At 47.5% G+C, this 12,295-nt stretch overlaps 2 protein-coding genes across 11 annotated transcripts in view; one reads left to right on the forward strand and one right to left on the reverse strand.

Moving 5' to 3' along the window:
- LOC139265703 (ecto-NOX disulfide-thiol exchanger 2-like) overlaps positions 1-12,295 on the forward strand; it is a 460,596-nt gene that overhangs the window by 443,018 nt on the left and 5,283 nt on the right. The window lies entirely within an intron of this gene.
- LOC139265704 (centrin-1) overlaps positions 1-12,295 on the reverse strand; it is a 100,704-nt gene that overhangs the window by 36,124 nt on the left and 52,285 nt on the right. The window lies entirely within an intron of this gene.

A 12,295-nucleotide genomic window follows, 5' to 3' on the forward strand; every position in this document is an offset into this window, starting at 1 on the left:
ACTTCAGTACCCCATTCCTGCTTTCTCGCCATACCCCTTGATCCCCCTAGCAGTAAGGACCTCATCTAACTCCTTTTTGAATATATTTAGTGAATTGGCCTCAACAACTTTCTGTGGTAGAGAATTCCACAGGTTCACCACTCTCTGGGTGAAGAAGTTTCTCCTCATCTCGGTCCTAAATGGCTTACCCCTTATCCTTAGACTGTGACCCCTGGTTCTGGACTTCCCCAACATTGGGAACATTCTTCCTGCATCTAACCTGTCTAACCCCGTCAGAATTTTATATGTTTCTATGAGGTCCCCTCTCATTCTTCTGAACTCCAGTGAATACAAGCCCAGTTGATCCAGTCTTTCTTGATAGGTCAGTCCCGCCATCCCGGGAATCAGTCTGGTGAACCTTCGCTGCACTCCCTCAATAGCAAGAATGTCCTTCCTCAGGTTAGGAGACCAAAACTGTACACAATACTCCAGGTGTGGCCTCACCAATGCCCTGTACAACTGTAGCAACACCTCCCTGCCCCTGTACTCAAATCCCCTTGCTATGAAGGCCAACATGCCATTTGCTTTCTTAACCGCCTGCTGCACCTGCATGCCAACCTTCAATGACTGATGTACCATGACACCCAGGTCTCTTTGCACCTCCCCTTTTCCTAATCTGTCACCATTCAGATAATAGTCTGTCTCTCTGTTTTTACCACCAAAGTGGATAACCTCACATTTATCCACATTATACTTCATCTGCCATGCATTTGCCCACTCACCTAACCTATCCAAGTCGCTCTGCAGCCTCACAGCATCCTCCTCGCAGCTCACACTGCCACCCAACTTAGTGTCATCCGCAAATTTGGAGATACTACATTTAATCCCCTCATCTAAATCATTAATGTACAGTGTAAACAGCTGGGGCCCCAGCACAGAACCTTGCGGTACCCCACTAGTCACTGCCTGCCATTCTGAAAAGTACCCATTTACTCCTACTCTTTGCTTCCTGTCTGACAACCAGTTCTCAATCCATGTCAGTACACTACCCCCAATCCCATGTGCTCTAACTTTGCACATCAATCTCTTGTGTGGGACCTTGTCGAACGCCTTCTGAAAGTCCAAATATACCACATCAACTGGTTCTCCCTTATCCACTCTACTGGAAACATCCTCAAAAAATTCCAGAAGATTTGTCGAGCATGATTTCCCTTTCACAAATCCATGCTGACTTGGACCTATCATGTCACCTCTTTCCAAATGCACTGCTATGACATCCTTAATAATTGATTCCATCATTTTACCCACTACCGATGTCAGGCTGACCGGTCTATAATTCCCTGTTTTCTCTCTCCCTCCTTTTTTAAAAAGTGGGGTTACATTGGCTACCCTCCACTCCATAGGAACTGATCCAGAGTCAATGGAATGTTGGAAAATGACTGTCAACGCATCCACTATTTCCAAGGCCACCTCCTTAAGTACTCTGGGATGCAGTCCATCAGGCCCTGGGGATTTATCGGCCTTCAATCCCATCAATTTCCCCAACACAATTTCCCGGCTAATAAGGATTTCCCTCAGTTCCTCCTCCTTACTAGACCCCCCGACCCCTTTTATAACCGGAAGGTTGTTCGTGTCCTCCTTCGTGAATACCGAACCAAAGTACTTGTTCAATTGGTCCGCCATTTCTTTGTTCCCCGTTATGACTTCCCCTGATTCTGACTGCAGGGGACCTACATTTGTCTTTACTAACCTTTTTCTCTTTACATATCTATAGAAACTTTTGCAATCCGTCTTAATGTTCCCTGCAAGCTTCTTCTCATACTCCATTTTCCCTGCCCTAATCAAACCCTTTGTCCTCCTCTGCTGAGTTCTAAATTTCTCCCAGTCCCCAGGTTCGCTGCTATTTCTGGCCAATTTGTATGCCACTTCCTTGGCTTTAATACTATCCCTGATTTCCCTTGATAGCCACGGTTGAGCCACCTTCCCTTTTTTATTTCTATGCCAGACAGGAATGTACAATTGTTGTAGTTCATCCATGCGGTCTCTAAATGTCTGCCATTGCCCATCCACAGTCAACCCCTTAAGTATCATTCGCCAATCCATCTCAGCCAATTCACGCCTCATACCTTCAAAGTTAGCCTTCTTTAAGTTCTGGACCATGGTCTCTGAATTAACTGTTTCATTCTCCATCCTAATGCAGAATTCCACCATATTATGGTCACTCTTCCCCAAGGGGCCTCGCACAACGAGATTGCTAATTAATCCTTTCTCATTACATAACACCCAGTCTAAGATGGCCTCCCCCCTAGTTGGTTCCTCGACATATTGGTCTAAAAAACCATCCCTTATGCACTCCAGAAAATCCTCCTCCACCGTATTGCTTCCAGTTTGGCTAGCCCAATCTATGTGCATATTAAAGTCACCCATTATAACTGCTGCACCTTTATTGCACGCACCCCTAATTTCCTGTTTGATGCCCTCCCCAACATCACTACTACTGTTTGGAGGTCTGTACACAATTCCCACTAATGTTTTTTGCCCTTTGGTGTTCTGCAGCTCTACCCATATAGATTCCACATCATCCAAGCTAATGTCCTTCCTAACTATTGCCTTAATCTCCTCCTTAACCAGCAATGCTACCCCACCTCCTTTTCCTTTTATTCTATCCTTCCTGAATGTTGAATACCCCTGGATGTTGAGTTCCCAGCCCTGCTCATCCTGGAGCCACGTCTCCGTAATCCCAATCACATCATATTTGTTAACATCTATTTGCACAGTTAATTCATCCACCTTATTGCGGATACTCCTTGCATTAAGACACAAAGCCTTTAGGCTTGTTTTTTTAACACCCTCTGTCCTTTTAGAATTTTGCTGTACAATGGCCCTTTTTGTTCTTTGCCTTGGGTTTCTCTGCCCTCCACTTTTTCTCATCTCCTTTCTGTCTTTTGTTTTTGCCTCCTTTTTGTTTCCCTCTATCTCCCTGCATTGGTTCCCATCCCATCACTAGGCGTAAAAGTTTGAAGGACATTCGCTGGGCATGAGTTGGACAAATAGCCCAATTTCTCCTGTGCGGATGTCCTTCTCGCGGGAATGCGGAGGATCTGTCAAGAGAAATCTTGACAGATTGGAAACGCCGGTTTTTGTCGCATGCACATCACGCCCCGAAAACCAGCTTTTGCCAGGCCTCGCCGTGTCCGGGTGCACTTCGTACGGACCCGGCAAGGTCGGAATTTTAGCCCCAAGATGTTTATCAAAGTTGTCTGCATTTGATGAATTAAGACCTGTTTTGGGGACTTTCCAGCCATCATGTATTCCCTTCCCCTCACCAGCACATTATGGCTGCAGTGTGTATCATCTACAAGATGCATTGCAGCAACTTGTCAAGGCTTCTTCGACAGCACCTCCCAAACCTGTGGCCTCTGGACAAGGGCAGCAGGCGCATGGGAACACCATCACCTCCAAGTTCCCCTTCAAGTCACACACCATCCTGCTTGAAAATATAACGCCATTCCTTCATCGTCGTTGGGTCAAAATCCTGGAACTCCCTCCCAACCAGCACTGTGGGAGTACAGTCACCACACGGACTGCAGCGGTTCAAAAAGGCAGCTCACCACCACCTTCTCGAGCGCAATTGGGGATAAGCAATAAATGCTGGCCTTGCCAGTAGCGCCCACATCCCAGGAGCTAATTTTTAAAAATGTACTTAATTGCCCAGATTTTGCGGTCAGCGGCGAAGTGATGGCGCTCGCCACTGACCTCAAAGAAAGTTGCCCACAAAGATCAAGCAATGTCTGAGGCATCAATTTCACCTCTCCCAATGTTCATTTGAATCTGACGCCAAATCTAGGGAATATCCAGCAACATTGTTGTCATCAACCTGTTTAAGCAGCCAATCATATTGAAGAATTCTCACAAACGGCAAACCAGGAAGTAAACTGCACTGATATTCCTTGACTTTGTAATCATTTTACAGAGAGCGAAATAAAGGTTGGGATAAAGGTTTAAAAAATATATATTATATTAAAAACCATGGAATTGTTATAATAGAAAAATTTGACATTCCACAAATATAAAATTAGTTTTTCAGGGCCAGAATGGTTGTTCAGCAGTAAGTATGACTCAGTACGCCTTGAAAAGCCCAGTTGCACCTTATTCAACAAGGCTTAACTTTTCAGGGGATTTTAAGAGCAATATTCCATTGTAAAACGGGATGCTTTCATCAGTTCAGTGATTTTAATTGATTGCTGGCTCTGGGGAGTTCAGCAGCGCGCCATGTGGAGGAGCAGGGAATGAGTGACGGCCACTTTTGAATTTCCATGTTTAACTGCATATGTGCATTCTCCAGAAGTTGCTGTCTGATTCAGTTTTTTAATTTGTTCATGGGATGTGGGCGTCGCTGGAAAAACCAGCATTTATTGCCCATTTCTAATTGCCCTTGAGAAGGTGGTGGTGAGCCGCCGCCTTGAACCACTGCAGTCTGTGTGGTGAAGGTACTCCCACAGTGCTGTAAGGAAGGGAGTTCCAGGATTTTACCCCAGCGACGATGAAGGAACGCTGATATATTTCCAAGTCAGGATGGTGTGTAACTTGGAGGGCAACTTGCAGGTGATGGTGTTCCCATGCACCTGCTGCCCTTGTCCTTCAAGGTGGTAGAGGTCATGGGTTTGTGAGGTTCTACTGAAGAAGCCTTGGCGAGTTGCTGCACTGCAATTTGTAGATGGTACACACTGCAGCCACGGTGCTCTGGTGGTAGAGGGAGTAAATGTTGAAGGTGGTGGATGGGGTGCCAATCAAGCGGGCTGCATTGTCCTGGATGATGCTGAGCTTCTTGAGTGTTGGAGTTTCAGAGACATGGACTATATACAGCAGGCACATCAAAGCACTGGAGAAGTACTTCCAACGCTGCCTCCACAAGGTCCTGCAAATCCATTGGCAGGATAGGCGCATCAACGTTGGTGTTCTCGCTCAGGCCAACATCCTCAGCATCGAAGCATTGACAACGTCGATCAGCTCCGATGGTCGGACCACATTGTCCCCATGCCCGATACGAGACTCCCGAAACAAGCTTCTACTCGAAGCTCTGACATGGCAAATGAGCCCCAGGTGGGCAGAGGAAACGCTTCAAGGACACCCTCAAGGCCTCCTTAAAAAGTGCAACATCCCCACCGACACCTGGGAATCTCTGGGCCAAGACCGCTCAAAAGTGGAAGAGAAGAATCCGGGAAGGCGCTATACACCTTGAGTCTCTTCGCTGGGAGCAAGCGGAAACCAAGCGCAAACAGCAGAAGAACGGCACGACAACCTAAGCACCCCACCCAACCAGTCGTTCAACCATCGTCCCTTCAACCGCCATCTGCCCCACCTGTGACAGAGACTGTAGGTCCCGAGGTCCCGCACCCGGACTCATCAGTCACCTGAGAACTCATTTTTAATGTAGAAGCAAGTCATCCTCAACTCCGAGGGACTGCCTAAGAAGGAGACTCATCCAGGCAAGTGGCGAGTCTTCCCCGCACTTCTGACTTGTGCCTTGCAGATCGTGGAAAAGCTTTGGGGAGTCGGGAGATGAGACACTCACCGCAGAATACCCAGCCTTTGACCTGCTCTTGTCACCACAGTATTTATGTGGCTGGTCCAGTTAAGTTTCTGGTCAATGGTTACCCCCAGGATATTGACAGTGGGTGATTCGTTGAATGTCAAAGGGCAGTGGTTAGACTCTCGCTTGTTGGAGATGGTCATTGCCTGGTTACTTGCCATATATCAGTCCAAGCCTAGATGTCATCCAGGTCTTGCTGCATGTGGGCACGGACTGCTTATTATCTGAGGAGTTGCGAATGGAACTGAACACAGTGCAATCATCAGCGAACATCCTCACTTCTGACCTTATGATGGAGGGAAGATCATTGATGAAACAGCTGAAGATAGTTGGGCCTAGGACACTCCTACAGCAATGTCCTTGGACTTAGATGATTGTGGTTGTGGAAGGTCAATCATCATCCTTTGTGCTAGGTATGGCTCCAGCTAGTGAAGAGTTATTCCCGAACCCCATTGACTTCAGTTTTACTAGGGCGCACTCAGTCAAATGTTGCCTTGAAGTCAAGAGCAATCACTCTCACCTCTGGAATTCAGCTCTTTTGTCCATGTTTGGACCAAGGCTGTAATGAGGTCTGGAGCCGAGTGGTCCTGGCGGAACCCAAACTGAGCATTGGTTAGCAGGTTGTTGGTGAGTAAGTACCACTTGATAGCACTGTCGATGACACCTTCCAACACTTTGCTGATGATTGGGAGGAGACTGATGGGGTGGTAATTGGCCGGATTGGATTTGTCCTTTTTGTGGACAAGACATACCTTGGCACTTTTCCACATTTTCAGGTAGATGCCAATGTTGTTGCTGTACTGGAACAACTTGGCTAGAGGTGCAGCTAGTTCTGGACACAAGTCTTCAGCGTGATAGCTGGGATGTTGTTCAGGTCCATAGCCTTTGCTGTATCCAATGTGCTCAGCCATTTCTTGATAGCACATGGAGTTAATCGAATTGGCTGAAGACTGGCTTCGGTGATTGTAAGGTCCTCAGGGGGAGGCTGATATGGATCATCCACTCGGCACTTCTGGCTGAAGATGGTCGCAAACGCTTCAGTCTTGTGTTTTGCACTCTTGTGCTGGGCTCCGCCAGCAATGGGGTTGGGGATATTCATGGAGCCACCTCTTCCTGTCAGTTGTTCCACCACAATTCACAACTGGATGTGGCAGGACTGCAGAACTTTGATCTGATCTGTCGATTGTGGGATTTGTAAACAAGGATGAAAATTTTGAAATCGAGACGTTGCATAACCGGGAGCCAATGTAGGTGAGCGAGCACAGGGGTGATGGGTGAACGGGACTTGGTGCGAGTTGGGACACAGGCTGCCGGGTTTTGGATGACCTCACATTTACATAGAATAGAATGTGGGAGGCCAACCAGGATTGCATTGGAATAGTCAAGTCTAGAGGTAACAAAGGCATGGATTAGAGTTTCAGCAGCAGATGAGCTGAGGCAGGGGCAGAGATAGGCAATGATGCGGAGGTGGAAATAAGTGGTTTTAGTTACGCCACTGATTTGTGGTCGGAAGCTCATTTCAGGGTCAAATATGACACCAAGGTTGCGAACAGTCTGGTTCGGCCTCAGATAGATGCTAGCGAAAGGGATGGAGTTGGTGGCTAAGGAACGGAGTTTGTGGCATGGACCAAAGACAATGACTGCGGTCTTCCCAATATTGAATTGGAGAAAATTTCTGCTCATTCCGTACTGAATGTCGGACAAACAGTCTGACAATTTAGAGGCCGTGGAGGGATCGAGAGAAATGGTGGTGAGGTAGAACTGGATGTCATCCATGTACATGTGGAATGGTGTCACCAAGGGATGAGAAATACGAGGGGGCCAAAGATAGTTCCTTGGGGGACATCAGAGGTAACGATGCGGGAGTGGGAAAAGATGCCGTTGCAGGTGATTTTCTGGCTATGATTAGATGGATAAGAATGGAACCAGGTAAGTGCAGTCCCACTCAGCTGGACGATGGTGAAAAGACGTTGGAAGAGGATGAAGTGGTCAACCGTGTCAAAGGTTGCAGTCAGGTTGAAAAGGACGAGGAGGGATAGTTTACCTTTGTCACAGTCTCAAAGGATATCATTTGTGACTTTGATGAGAGCCGTTTTGGTACTGTGGCAGGGGTGGAAACCGGATTGAAAGGATTCAAACATGGAGCTCCGGGAAAGATGGGCACAGATTTGAGAGGCGACAACACTGTTCAAGGACTTTTAATTATTATTAAAGACATGAGCTTTAGTATTCAGTGTACTTTGAATATTAGAGAATGCTAGGCCGGAATTTTCTACGGGTAGGAGGGATGGGGGCAGGCGGCCTCCGAGGTGAGTGAGTAACCTAAGAGTCTGGGTTCTAGCAGGCCCTGTCAACTTTAACGGCAGGGCCTAATTTGAATGTGAGGCCTCTGATTCCCGCCCACAGCCAGCCAACTTGAGAGGTTGGCTGGCTGGGCAGGTAGGCCTCATATGCAGAGAAGGAGCAAGGGGTCAGTCCGGTGGAGGGATTGCGGTGGGGTGGGTCAGGGATCGGCATGCTCGGGGAATGTGGGGGTCAGGGATCGGCGATTGGCATGGTTGGGGATCGTGGGGGTTAGTTGGGGCTCGGCTTGGTCAGGGATTGTGGGGGTTGGTCGGGGATCGGCATGGCCGGGGGTTGTGGGGGATGGTCAGGGATTGTGGGGGTTGGTCGGGGATCGGCATGATCGTGGGGGTTGGTCGGGGATCGGCATGGCCGGGGGTTGTGGGGGATGGTCGGGGATCGTGGGGGTTGGTCGGGGATCGGTATGGTTGGGGGTCGTGGGGGTTGGTTGGGGGTCGGGGATCGTGCGGGTTGGTCGGGGATCGTGGGGGAGTGGCGGTCAGCATGGTCGTCGGGGGGATGATAGTATGCAGATACAACAAGTGATCAGGAAGGCCAATGGTATCTTGACCTTTATTGCAAAGGGGATGGAGTATAAAAGCAGGGAAGTCTTGCTACAGTTGTACAGGGTATTGGTGAGGCCAGACCTGGAATACTGCGTGCAGTTTTGGTTTCCATATTTACGAAAGGATATATTTGCTTTGGAGGCAGTTCAGAGAAGGTTCACTCGGTTGATTCTGGGGATGAGGGGGTTGACTAATGAGGAACGGTTGAGTAGGTTGGGCCTCTACTCAGTGGAATTCAGAAGAATGAGAGGTGATCTTATCGAAACGTATAAAATTATGAGGGGGCTTGTCAAGGTGGATGCAGAGAGGATGTTTCCACTGATGGGGGAGACTCAAAGTAGAGGGCATGATCTTAGAATAAGGGGCCGCCCATTTAAAACAGAGATGAGGAGAAATTTCTTCTCTGAGGGTTGTAAATCTCTGGAATTCGCTGCCTCAGAGAGCTGTGAAAGCTGGGACATTGAATACATTTATGACAGAAATAGATGGTTTCTTAATCAATAAGGGGTTATGGGGAGTGGGCAGGGAAGTGGAGCTGAGTCCATGATCAGATCAGCCATGATCTTATTAAATGGCGGAGCCGGTTTGAGGGGCCGTATGGCCTACTCCTGTTGCTATTTCTTATGCTCATAAGAGGGTCGGGGATCGTGGGGGTGGATCTGGGATCGGCATGGTCGGGGATCGTGGGGGTTGATTGGGGATCGGCATGGTCGGGGATCTTGGGGATTGATCGGCATGGTCGGGGATCACGGGGGATGGGGGTCTGGGATCGTGGGAGTTGGTCGGGGATCACGGGAGACGCGGATCGGCATGGTCGGGGATCCGTGGGGGTCGGTTGGGGATCGTGCAGGGTAGAGGTCAGGGATCAGCATGGTTGGGGGGGGAGGGGGAGTCGGCAGTCAGAGGTCGTGGGAGGTGGGTTGGCAGTTGGGGATTGCAGGTTGGAAGATCGAAGATCAGGGATCACTGGAGGAGGGTTGTCTGGGGAGGGGCGGCCAGAGCATTGGCCGAGGGTGGGGGCGTAGCGAGAGGATCGGGGCCACCCACCGGAGGATTATGGCCGGCCTCAATCATCGGCCAGGGGTGGGGGGGGCGGTGCGAGAGGACGGGAAGAGGTTCAGGGCCACCCACTGGAGGATTGTGGCCCACCTCAGAATCATTGGTTGGGGTGAGGGGGAAACCTCATGGTGGGAATCTGAGGCATGGGAAAGCAATCGGAGGCCTTGTGGGGCGGTCTCGATCCTGAGAGATGGATTAGGCAGGGACCCTGGATCCAAGAGGTAGGTATAAAGCCACTTACCTCCTGGATGCAGCAGTCCCCACTTGTTTTGACTGCCGGGTTTAACGAATTGTATTAAACCCGTCCCAATGCAGTTAAATTCAAAATGGAGGTTAAAAAAGAGGCTTCCAGCCTCAGTATAATATTTATATTGATGCACTGTCTCTGGGAGTGGTTTGGTCGCCCGCCCCGCCTCCACCAAAACCGGACTGCTGACCTTCCGATTGAGCTGCTGGAGAAGATAGTATTGGATAACAGTGGCATCAGTGAACACAGGTAGCAAACAGTGCTGTTTGACTTAACTCTACTCTGCAATTTAAATCTATATGAATACTTTTAGGAAGATTTTGCAAACATTAGTTAAACGTGCACGCTATAATTGAACGTGAACTATTTGTATGTTTCCGCCTCTTTTTTGAATGCATGGCAGTTTAGCATTAAACTCCCAAGAGTAGTAACCTGTTTACAATATTTAAAAGGCGGGTTGGAGGCAGAATCAGGTCGGGAATCCCATTTTTAACAATTTAACTGCCCCCCACACTCCAAACCCACCCGTTTTTTGAGGGGGAGATTCCGGCCCGAGTCTCGAGGTTTTTGAATGTATTTGTTTTACTTTGGTGAAATACTTGTAGAGACTAGGTACTAAGTCTAATCAGTCAAACTCTGCAGTACTGCAGACTTTACAGTGTAAAGCAGCAAGGAAGAGGTTGGGGTGGGATTCAGTCACCTTATATCTTCAAAGAAAATAAAAGCATTGTCTGACCCAGGATATTTTCACATAGGAATGTCAGTTATGTTCATATGACCCAGTTTAATGTCTCTTTTTTTATAAATGAAATAGTCTTGCTAACATGATATCCTGAAGAGTTAACCTTAACTTCAGAAGGGCACTCCATTTTCCATACCAACAAATTGTACTTTGTTTCTAAGTGAGACTGCATTTTCGGACCACTAATACTAACTTAAGGAAGTTGCATGATTGCTCATTGGATAAGTTTTTGGGTTAGTCATCTCTTCTACCATTCTGCATTCTTAAATAAATGTCATCACTGCTGTGTTCTGAGTTAGTTTGACTTTTCCTGTTGGCTTTACAGGTGAGTTGGTGCTTTAAGGTAAATAAAGAAAAAGTGCGGACTCAAAGGATCATTTTGTCTGCTGCGCTACTAGGTACTGGATTGAGACTCATTTCATGCAATTTGGCAGAAAAGAATACCTTTCTACGTCAGTTTGGGCTGGTTTTAAACCTAGATCCCAAATCCAGAAGAATAGTCTTAAAGCTGTGCTGCCTGATTGCTACTCCCCTTTATCACATGTTATTCAAGATACTTTTCTTGGATTTAGCACCTCAGACCATCCTGTAGGGGAGTGCACACTCCTTGTGATCTGGAGTCTGTCTTTACCTGCCTAATATCTAGGTAATTTGTAGTGAGCATAGGGGTTGAACAGAAAACCCTAGTCACTGTATTTCAACTTACTGGTTAGATCCTGTTTCCTCAAATTATCTTTCTTTACTTTGGAAATTAGTAGAATAAACACTTCGCTAGACTGTGGTTTAGGCTATAAACTTGCTAACAGATTTATTAAACTAAATAGGTAAGTGAACAGAAGCAATGAAACTGTAGATTTACAGAAGTTACAGGCTTCACAGAAGATAAATCCTGACATAGTGACCTTGGGCCCAAATTTGCCCAGGAGTTGCTCCATTTTTTTTTTGGAGCAACTTGATTTTTCTGGAGTATCTTAAAAATCCCCATTCTGCACATTTAATTTGTGCCAGTGTAAGTGAGTTAGTTAGGATTTTTTGTAGTTTTGTTTTTTTTCAAAAGGGGGCGTTACCAGCCACCTACGCCCGTTTTGGCCATTTAAGTCAGTTTGGACAGCTAATAGTTGCTCCAAACTAACTTAGGCCAGCCTGTGTGGCCACTTGTGGCCGCACAGTAAACCCTTGTGGGGAGTTAAGAAATCAGCGCAGGTAGGTACTTAATGACTTGACCAAAGAATGTGAATAGGATCAACCAGCTATACAGGACTGACAAACTTCGCAAAATTAATTTATTATACAACAATAGCATTCATGGAAGTTTAAACTACAAAAATAAAAGAAGTAAAGAGACAAAACATATTTACATAATTTTTTTCAAAATATCCAAATAAAAAAATATAAGTACCTCTGACTCATAGGAAAGTATTTTCATCAACAGGGTTAAGGAAAGTCTTGAGTAAGCTCATTAAAATTACTGGCTACACAGTTATCACCCCTTCCACCACCCAATGCCCCCCCCCCCCCCCGATCAAAACTCTTCTCCCCACCCCGATCAAAAGTCTCTCCGCACCAAACTGTTTCTTGTAGCCCTCAGCGCCGGAAGGCAGCGGCCGTCCTGTGCGGCAGGCCACTCGGCCCGGGATAGGGGCGGGACGCGTTGGTGCGTGCCTGCAGCGTGTGACCCATCACAATTATGGTAGGAGCTACTGCACATGCGCGAACGCTCTACTGCGCATGCGGAAAGTTGACGGCACTCTTTTAGGCACAGGGCC

This window comes from Pristiophorus japonicus, chromosome 6 (assembly GCF_044704955.1).
Source record: "Pristiophorus japonicus isolate sPriJap1 chromosome 6, sPriJap1.hap1, whole genome shotgun sequence".
NCBI classification, from domain to species: Eukaryota; Metazoa; Chordata; class Chondrichthyes; family Pristiophoridae; genus Pristiophorus; species Pristiophorus japonicus.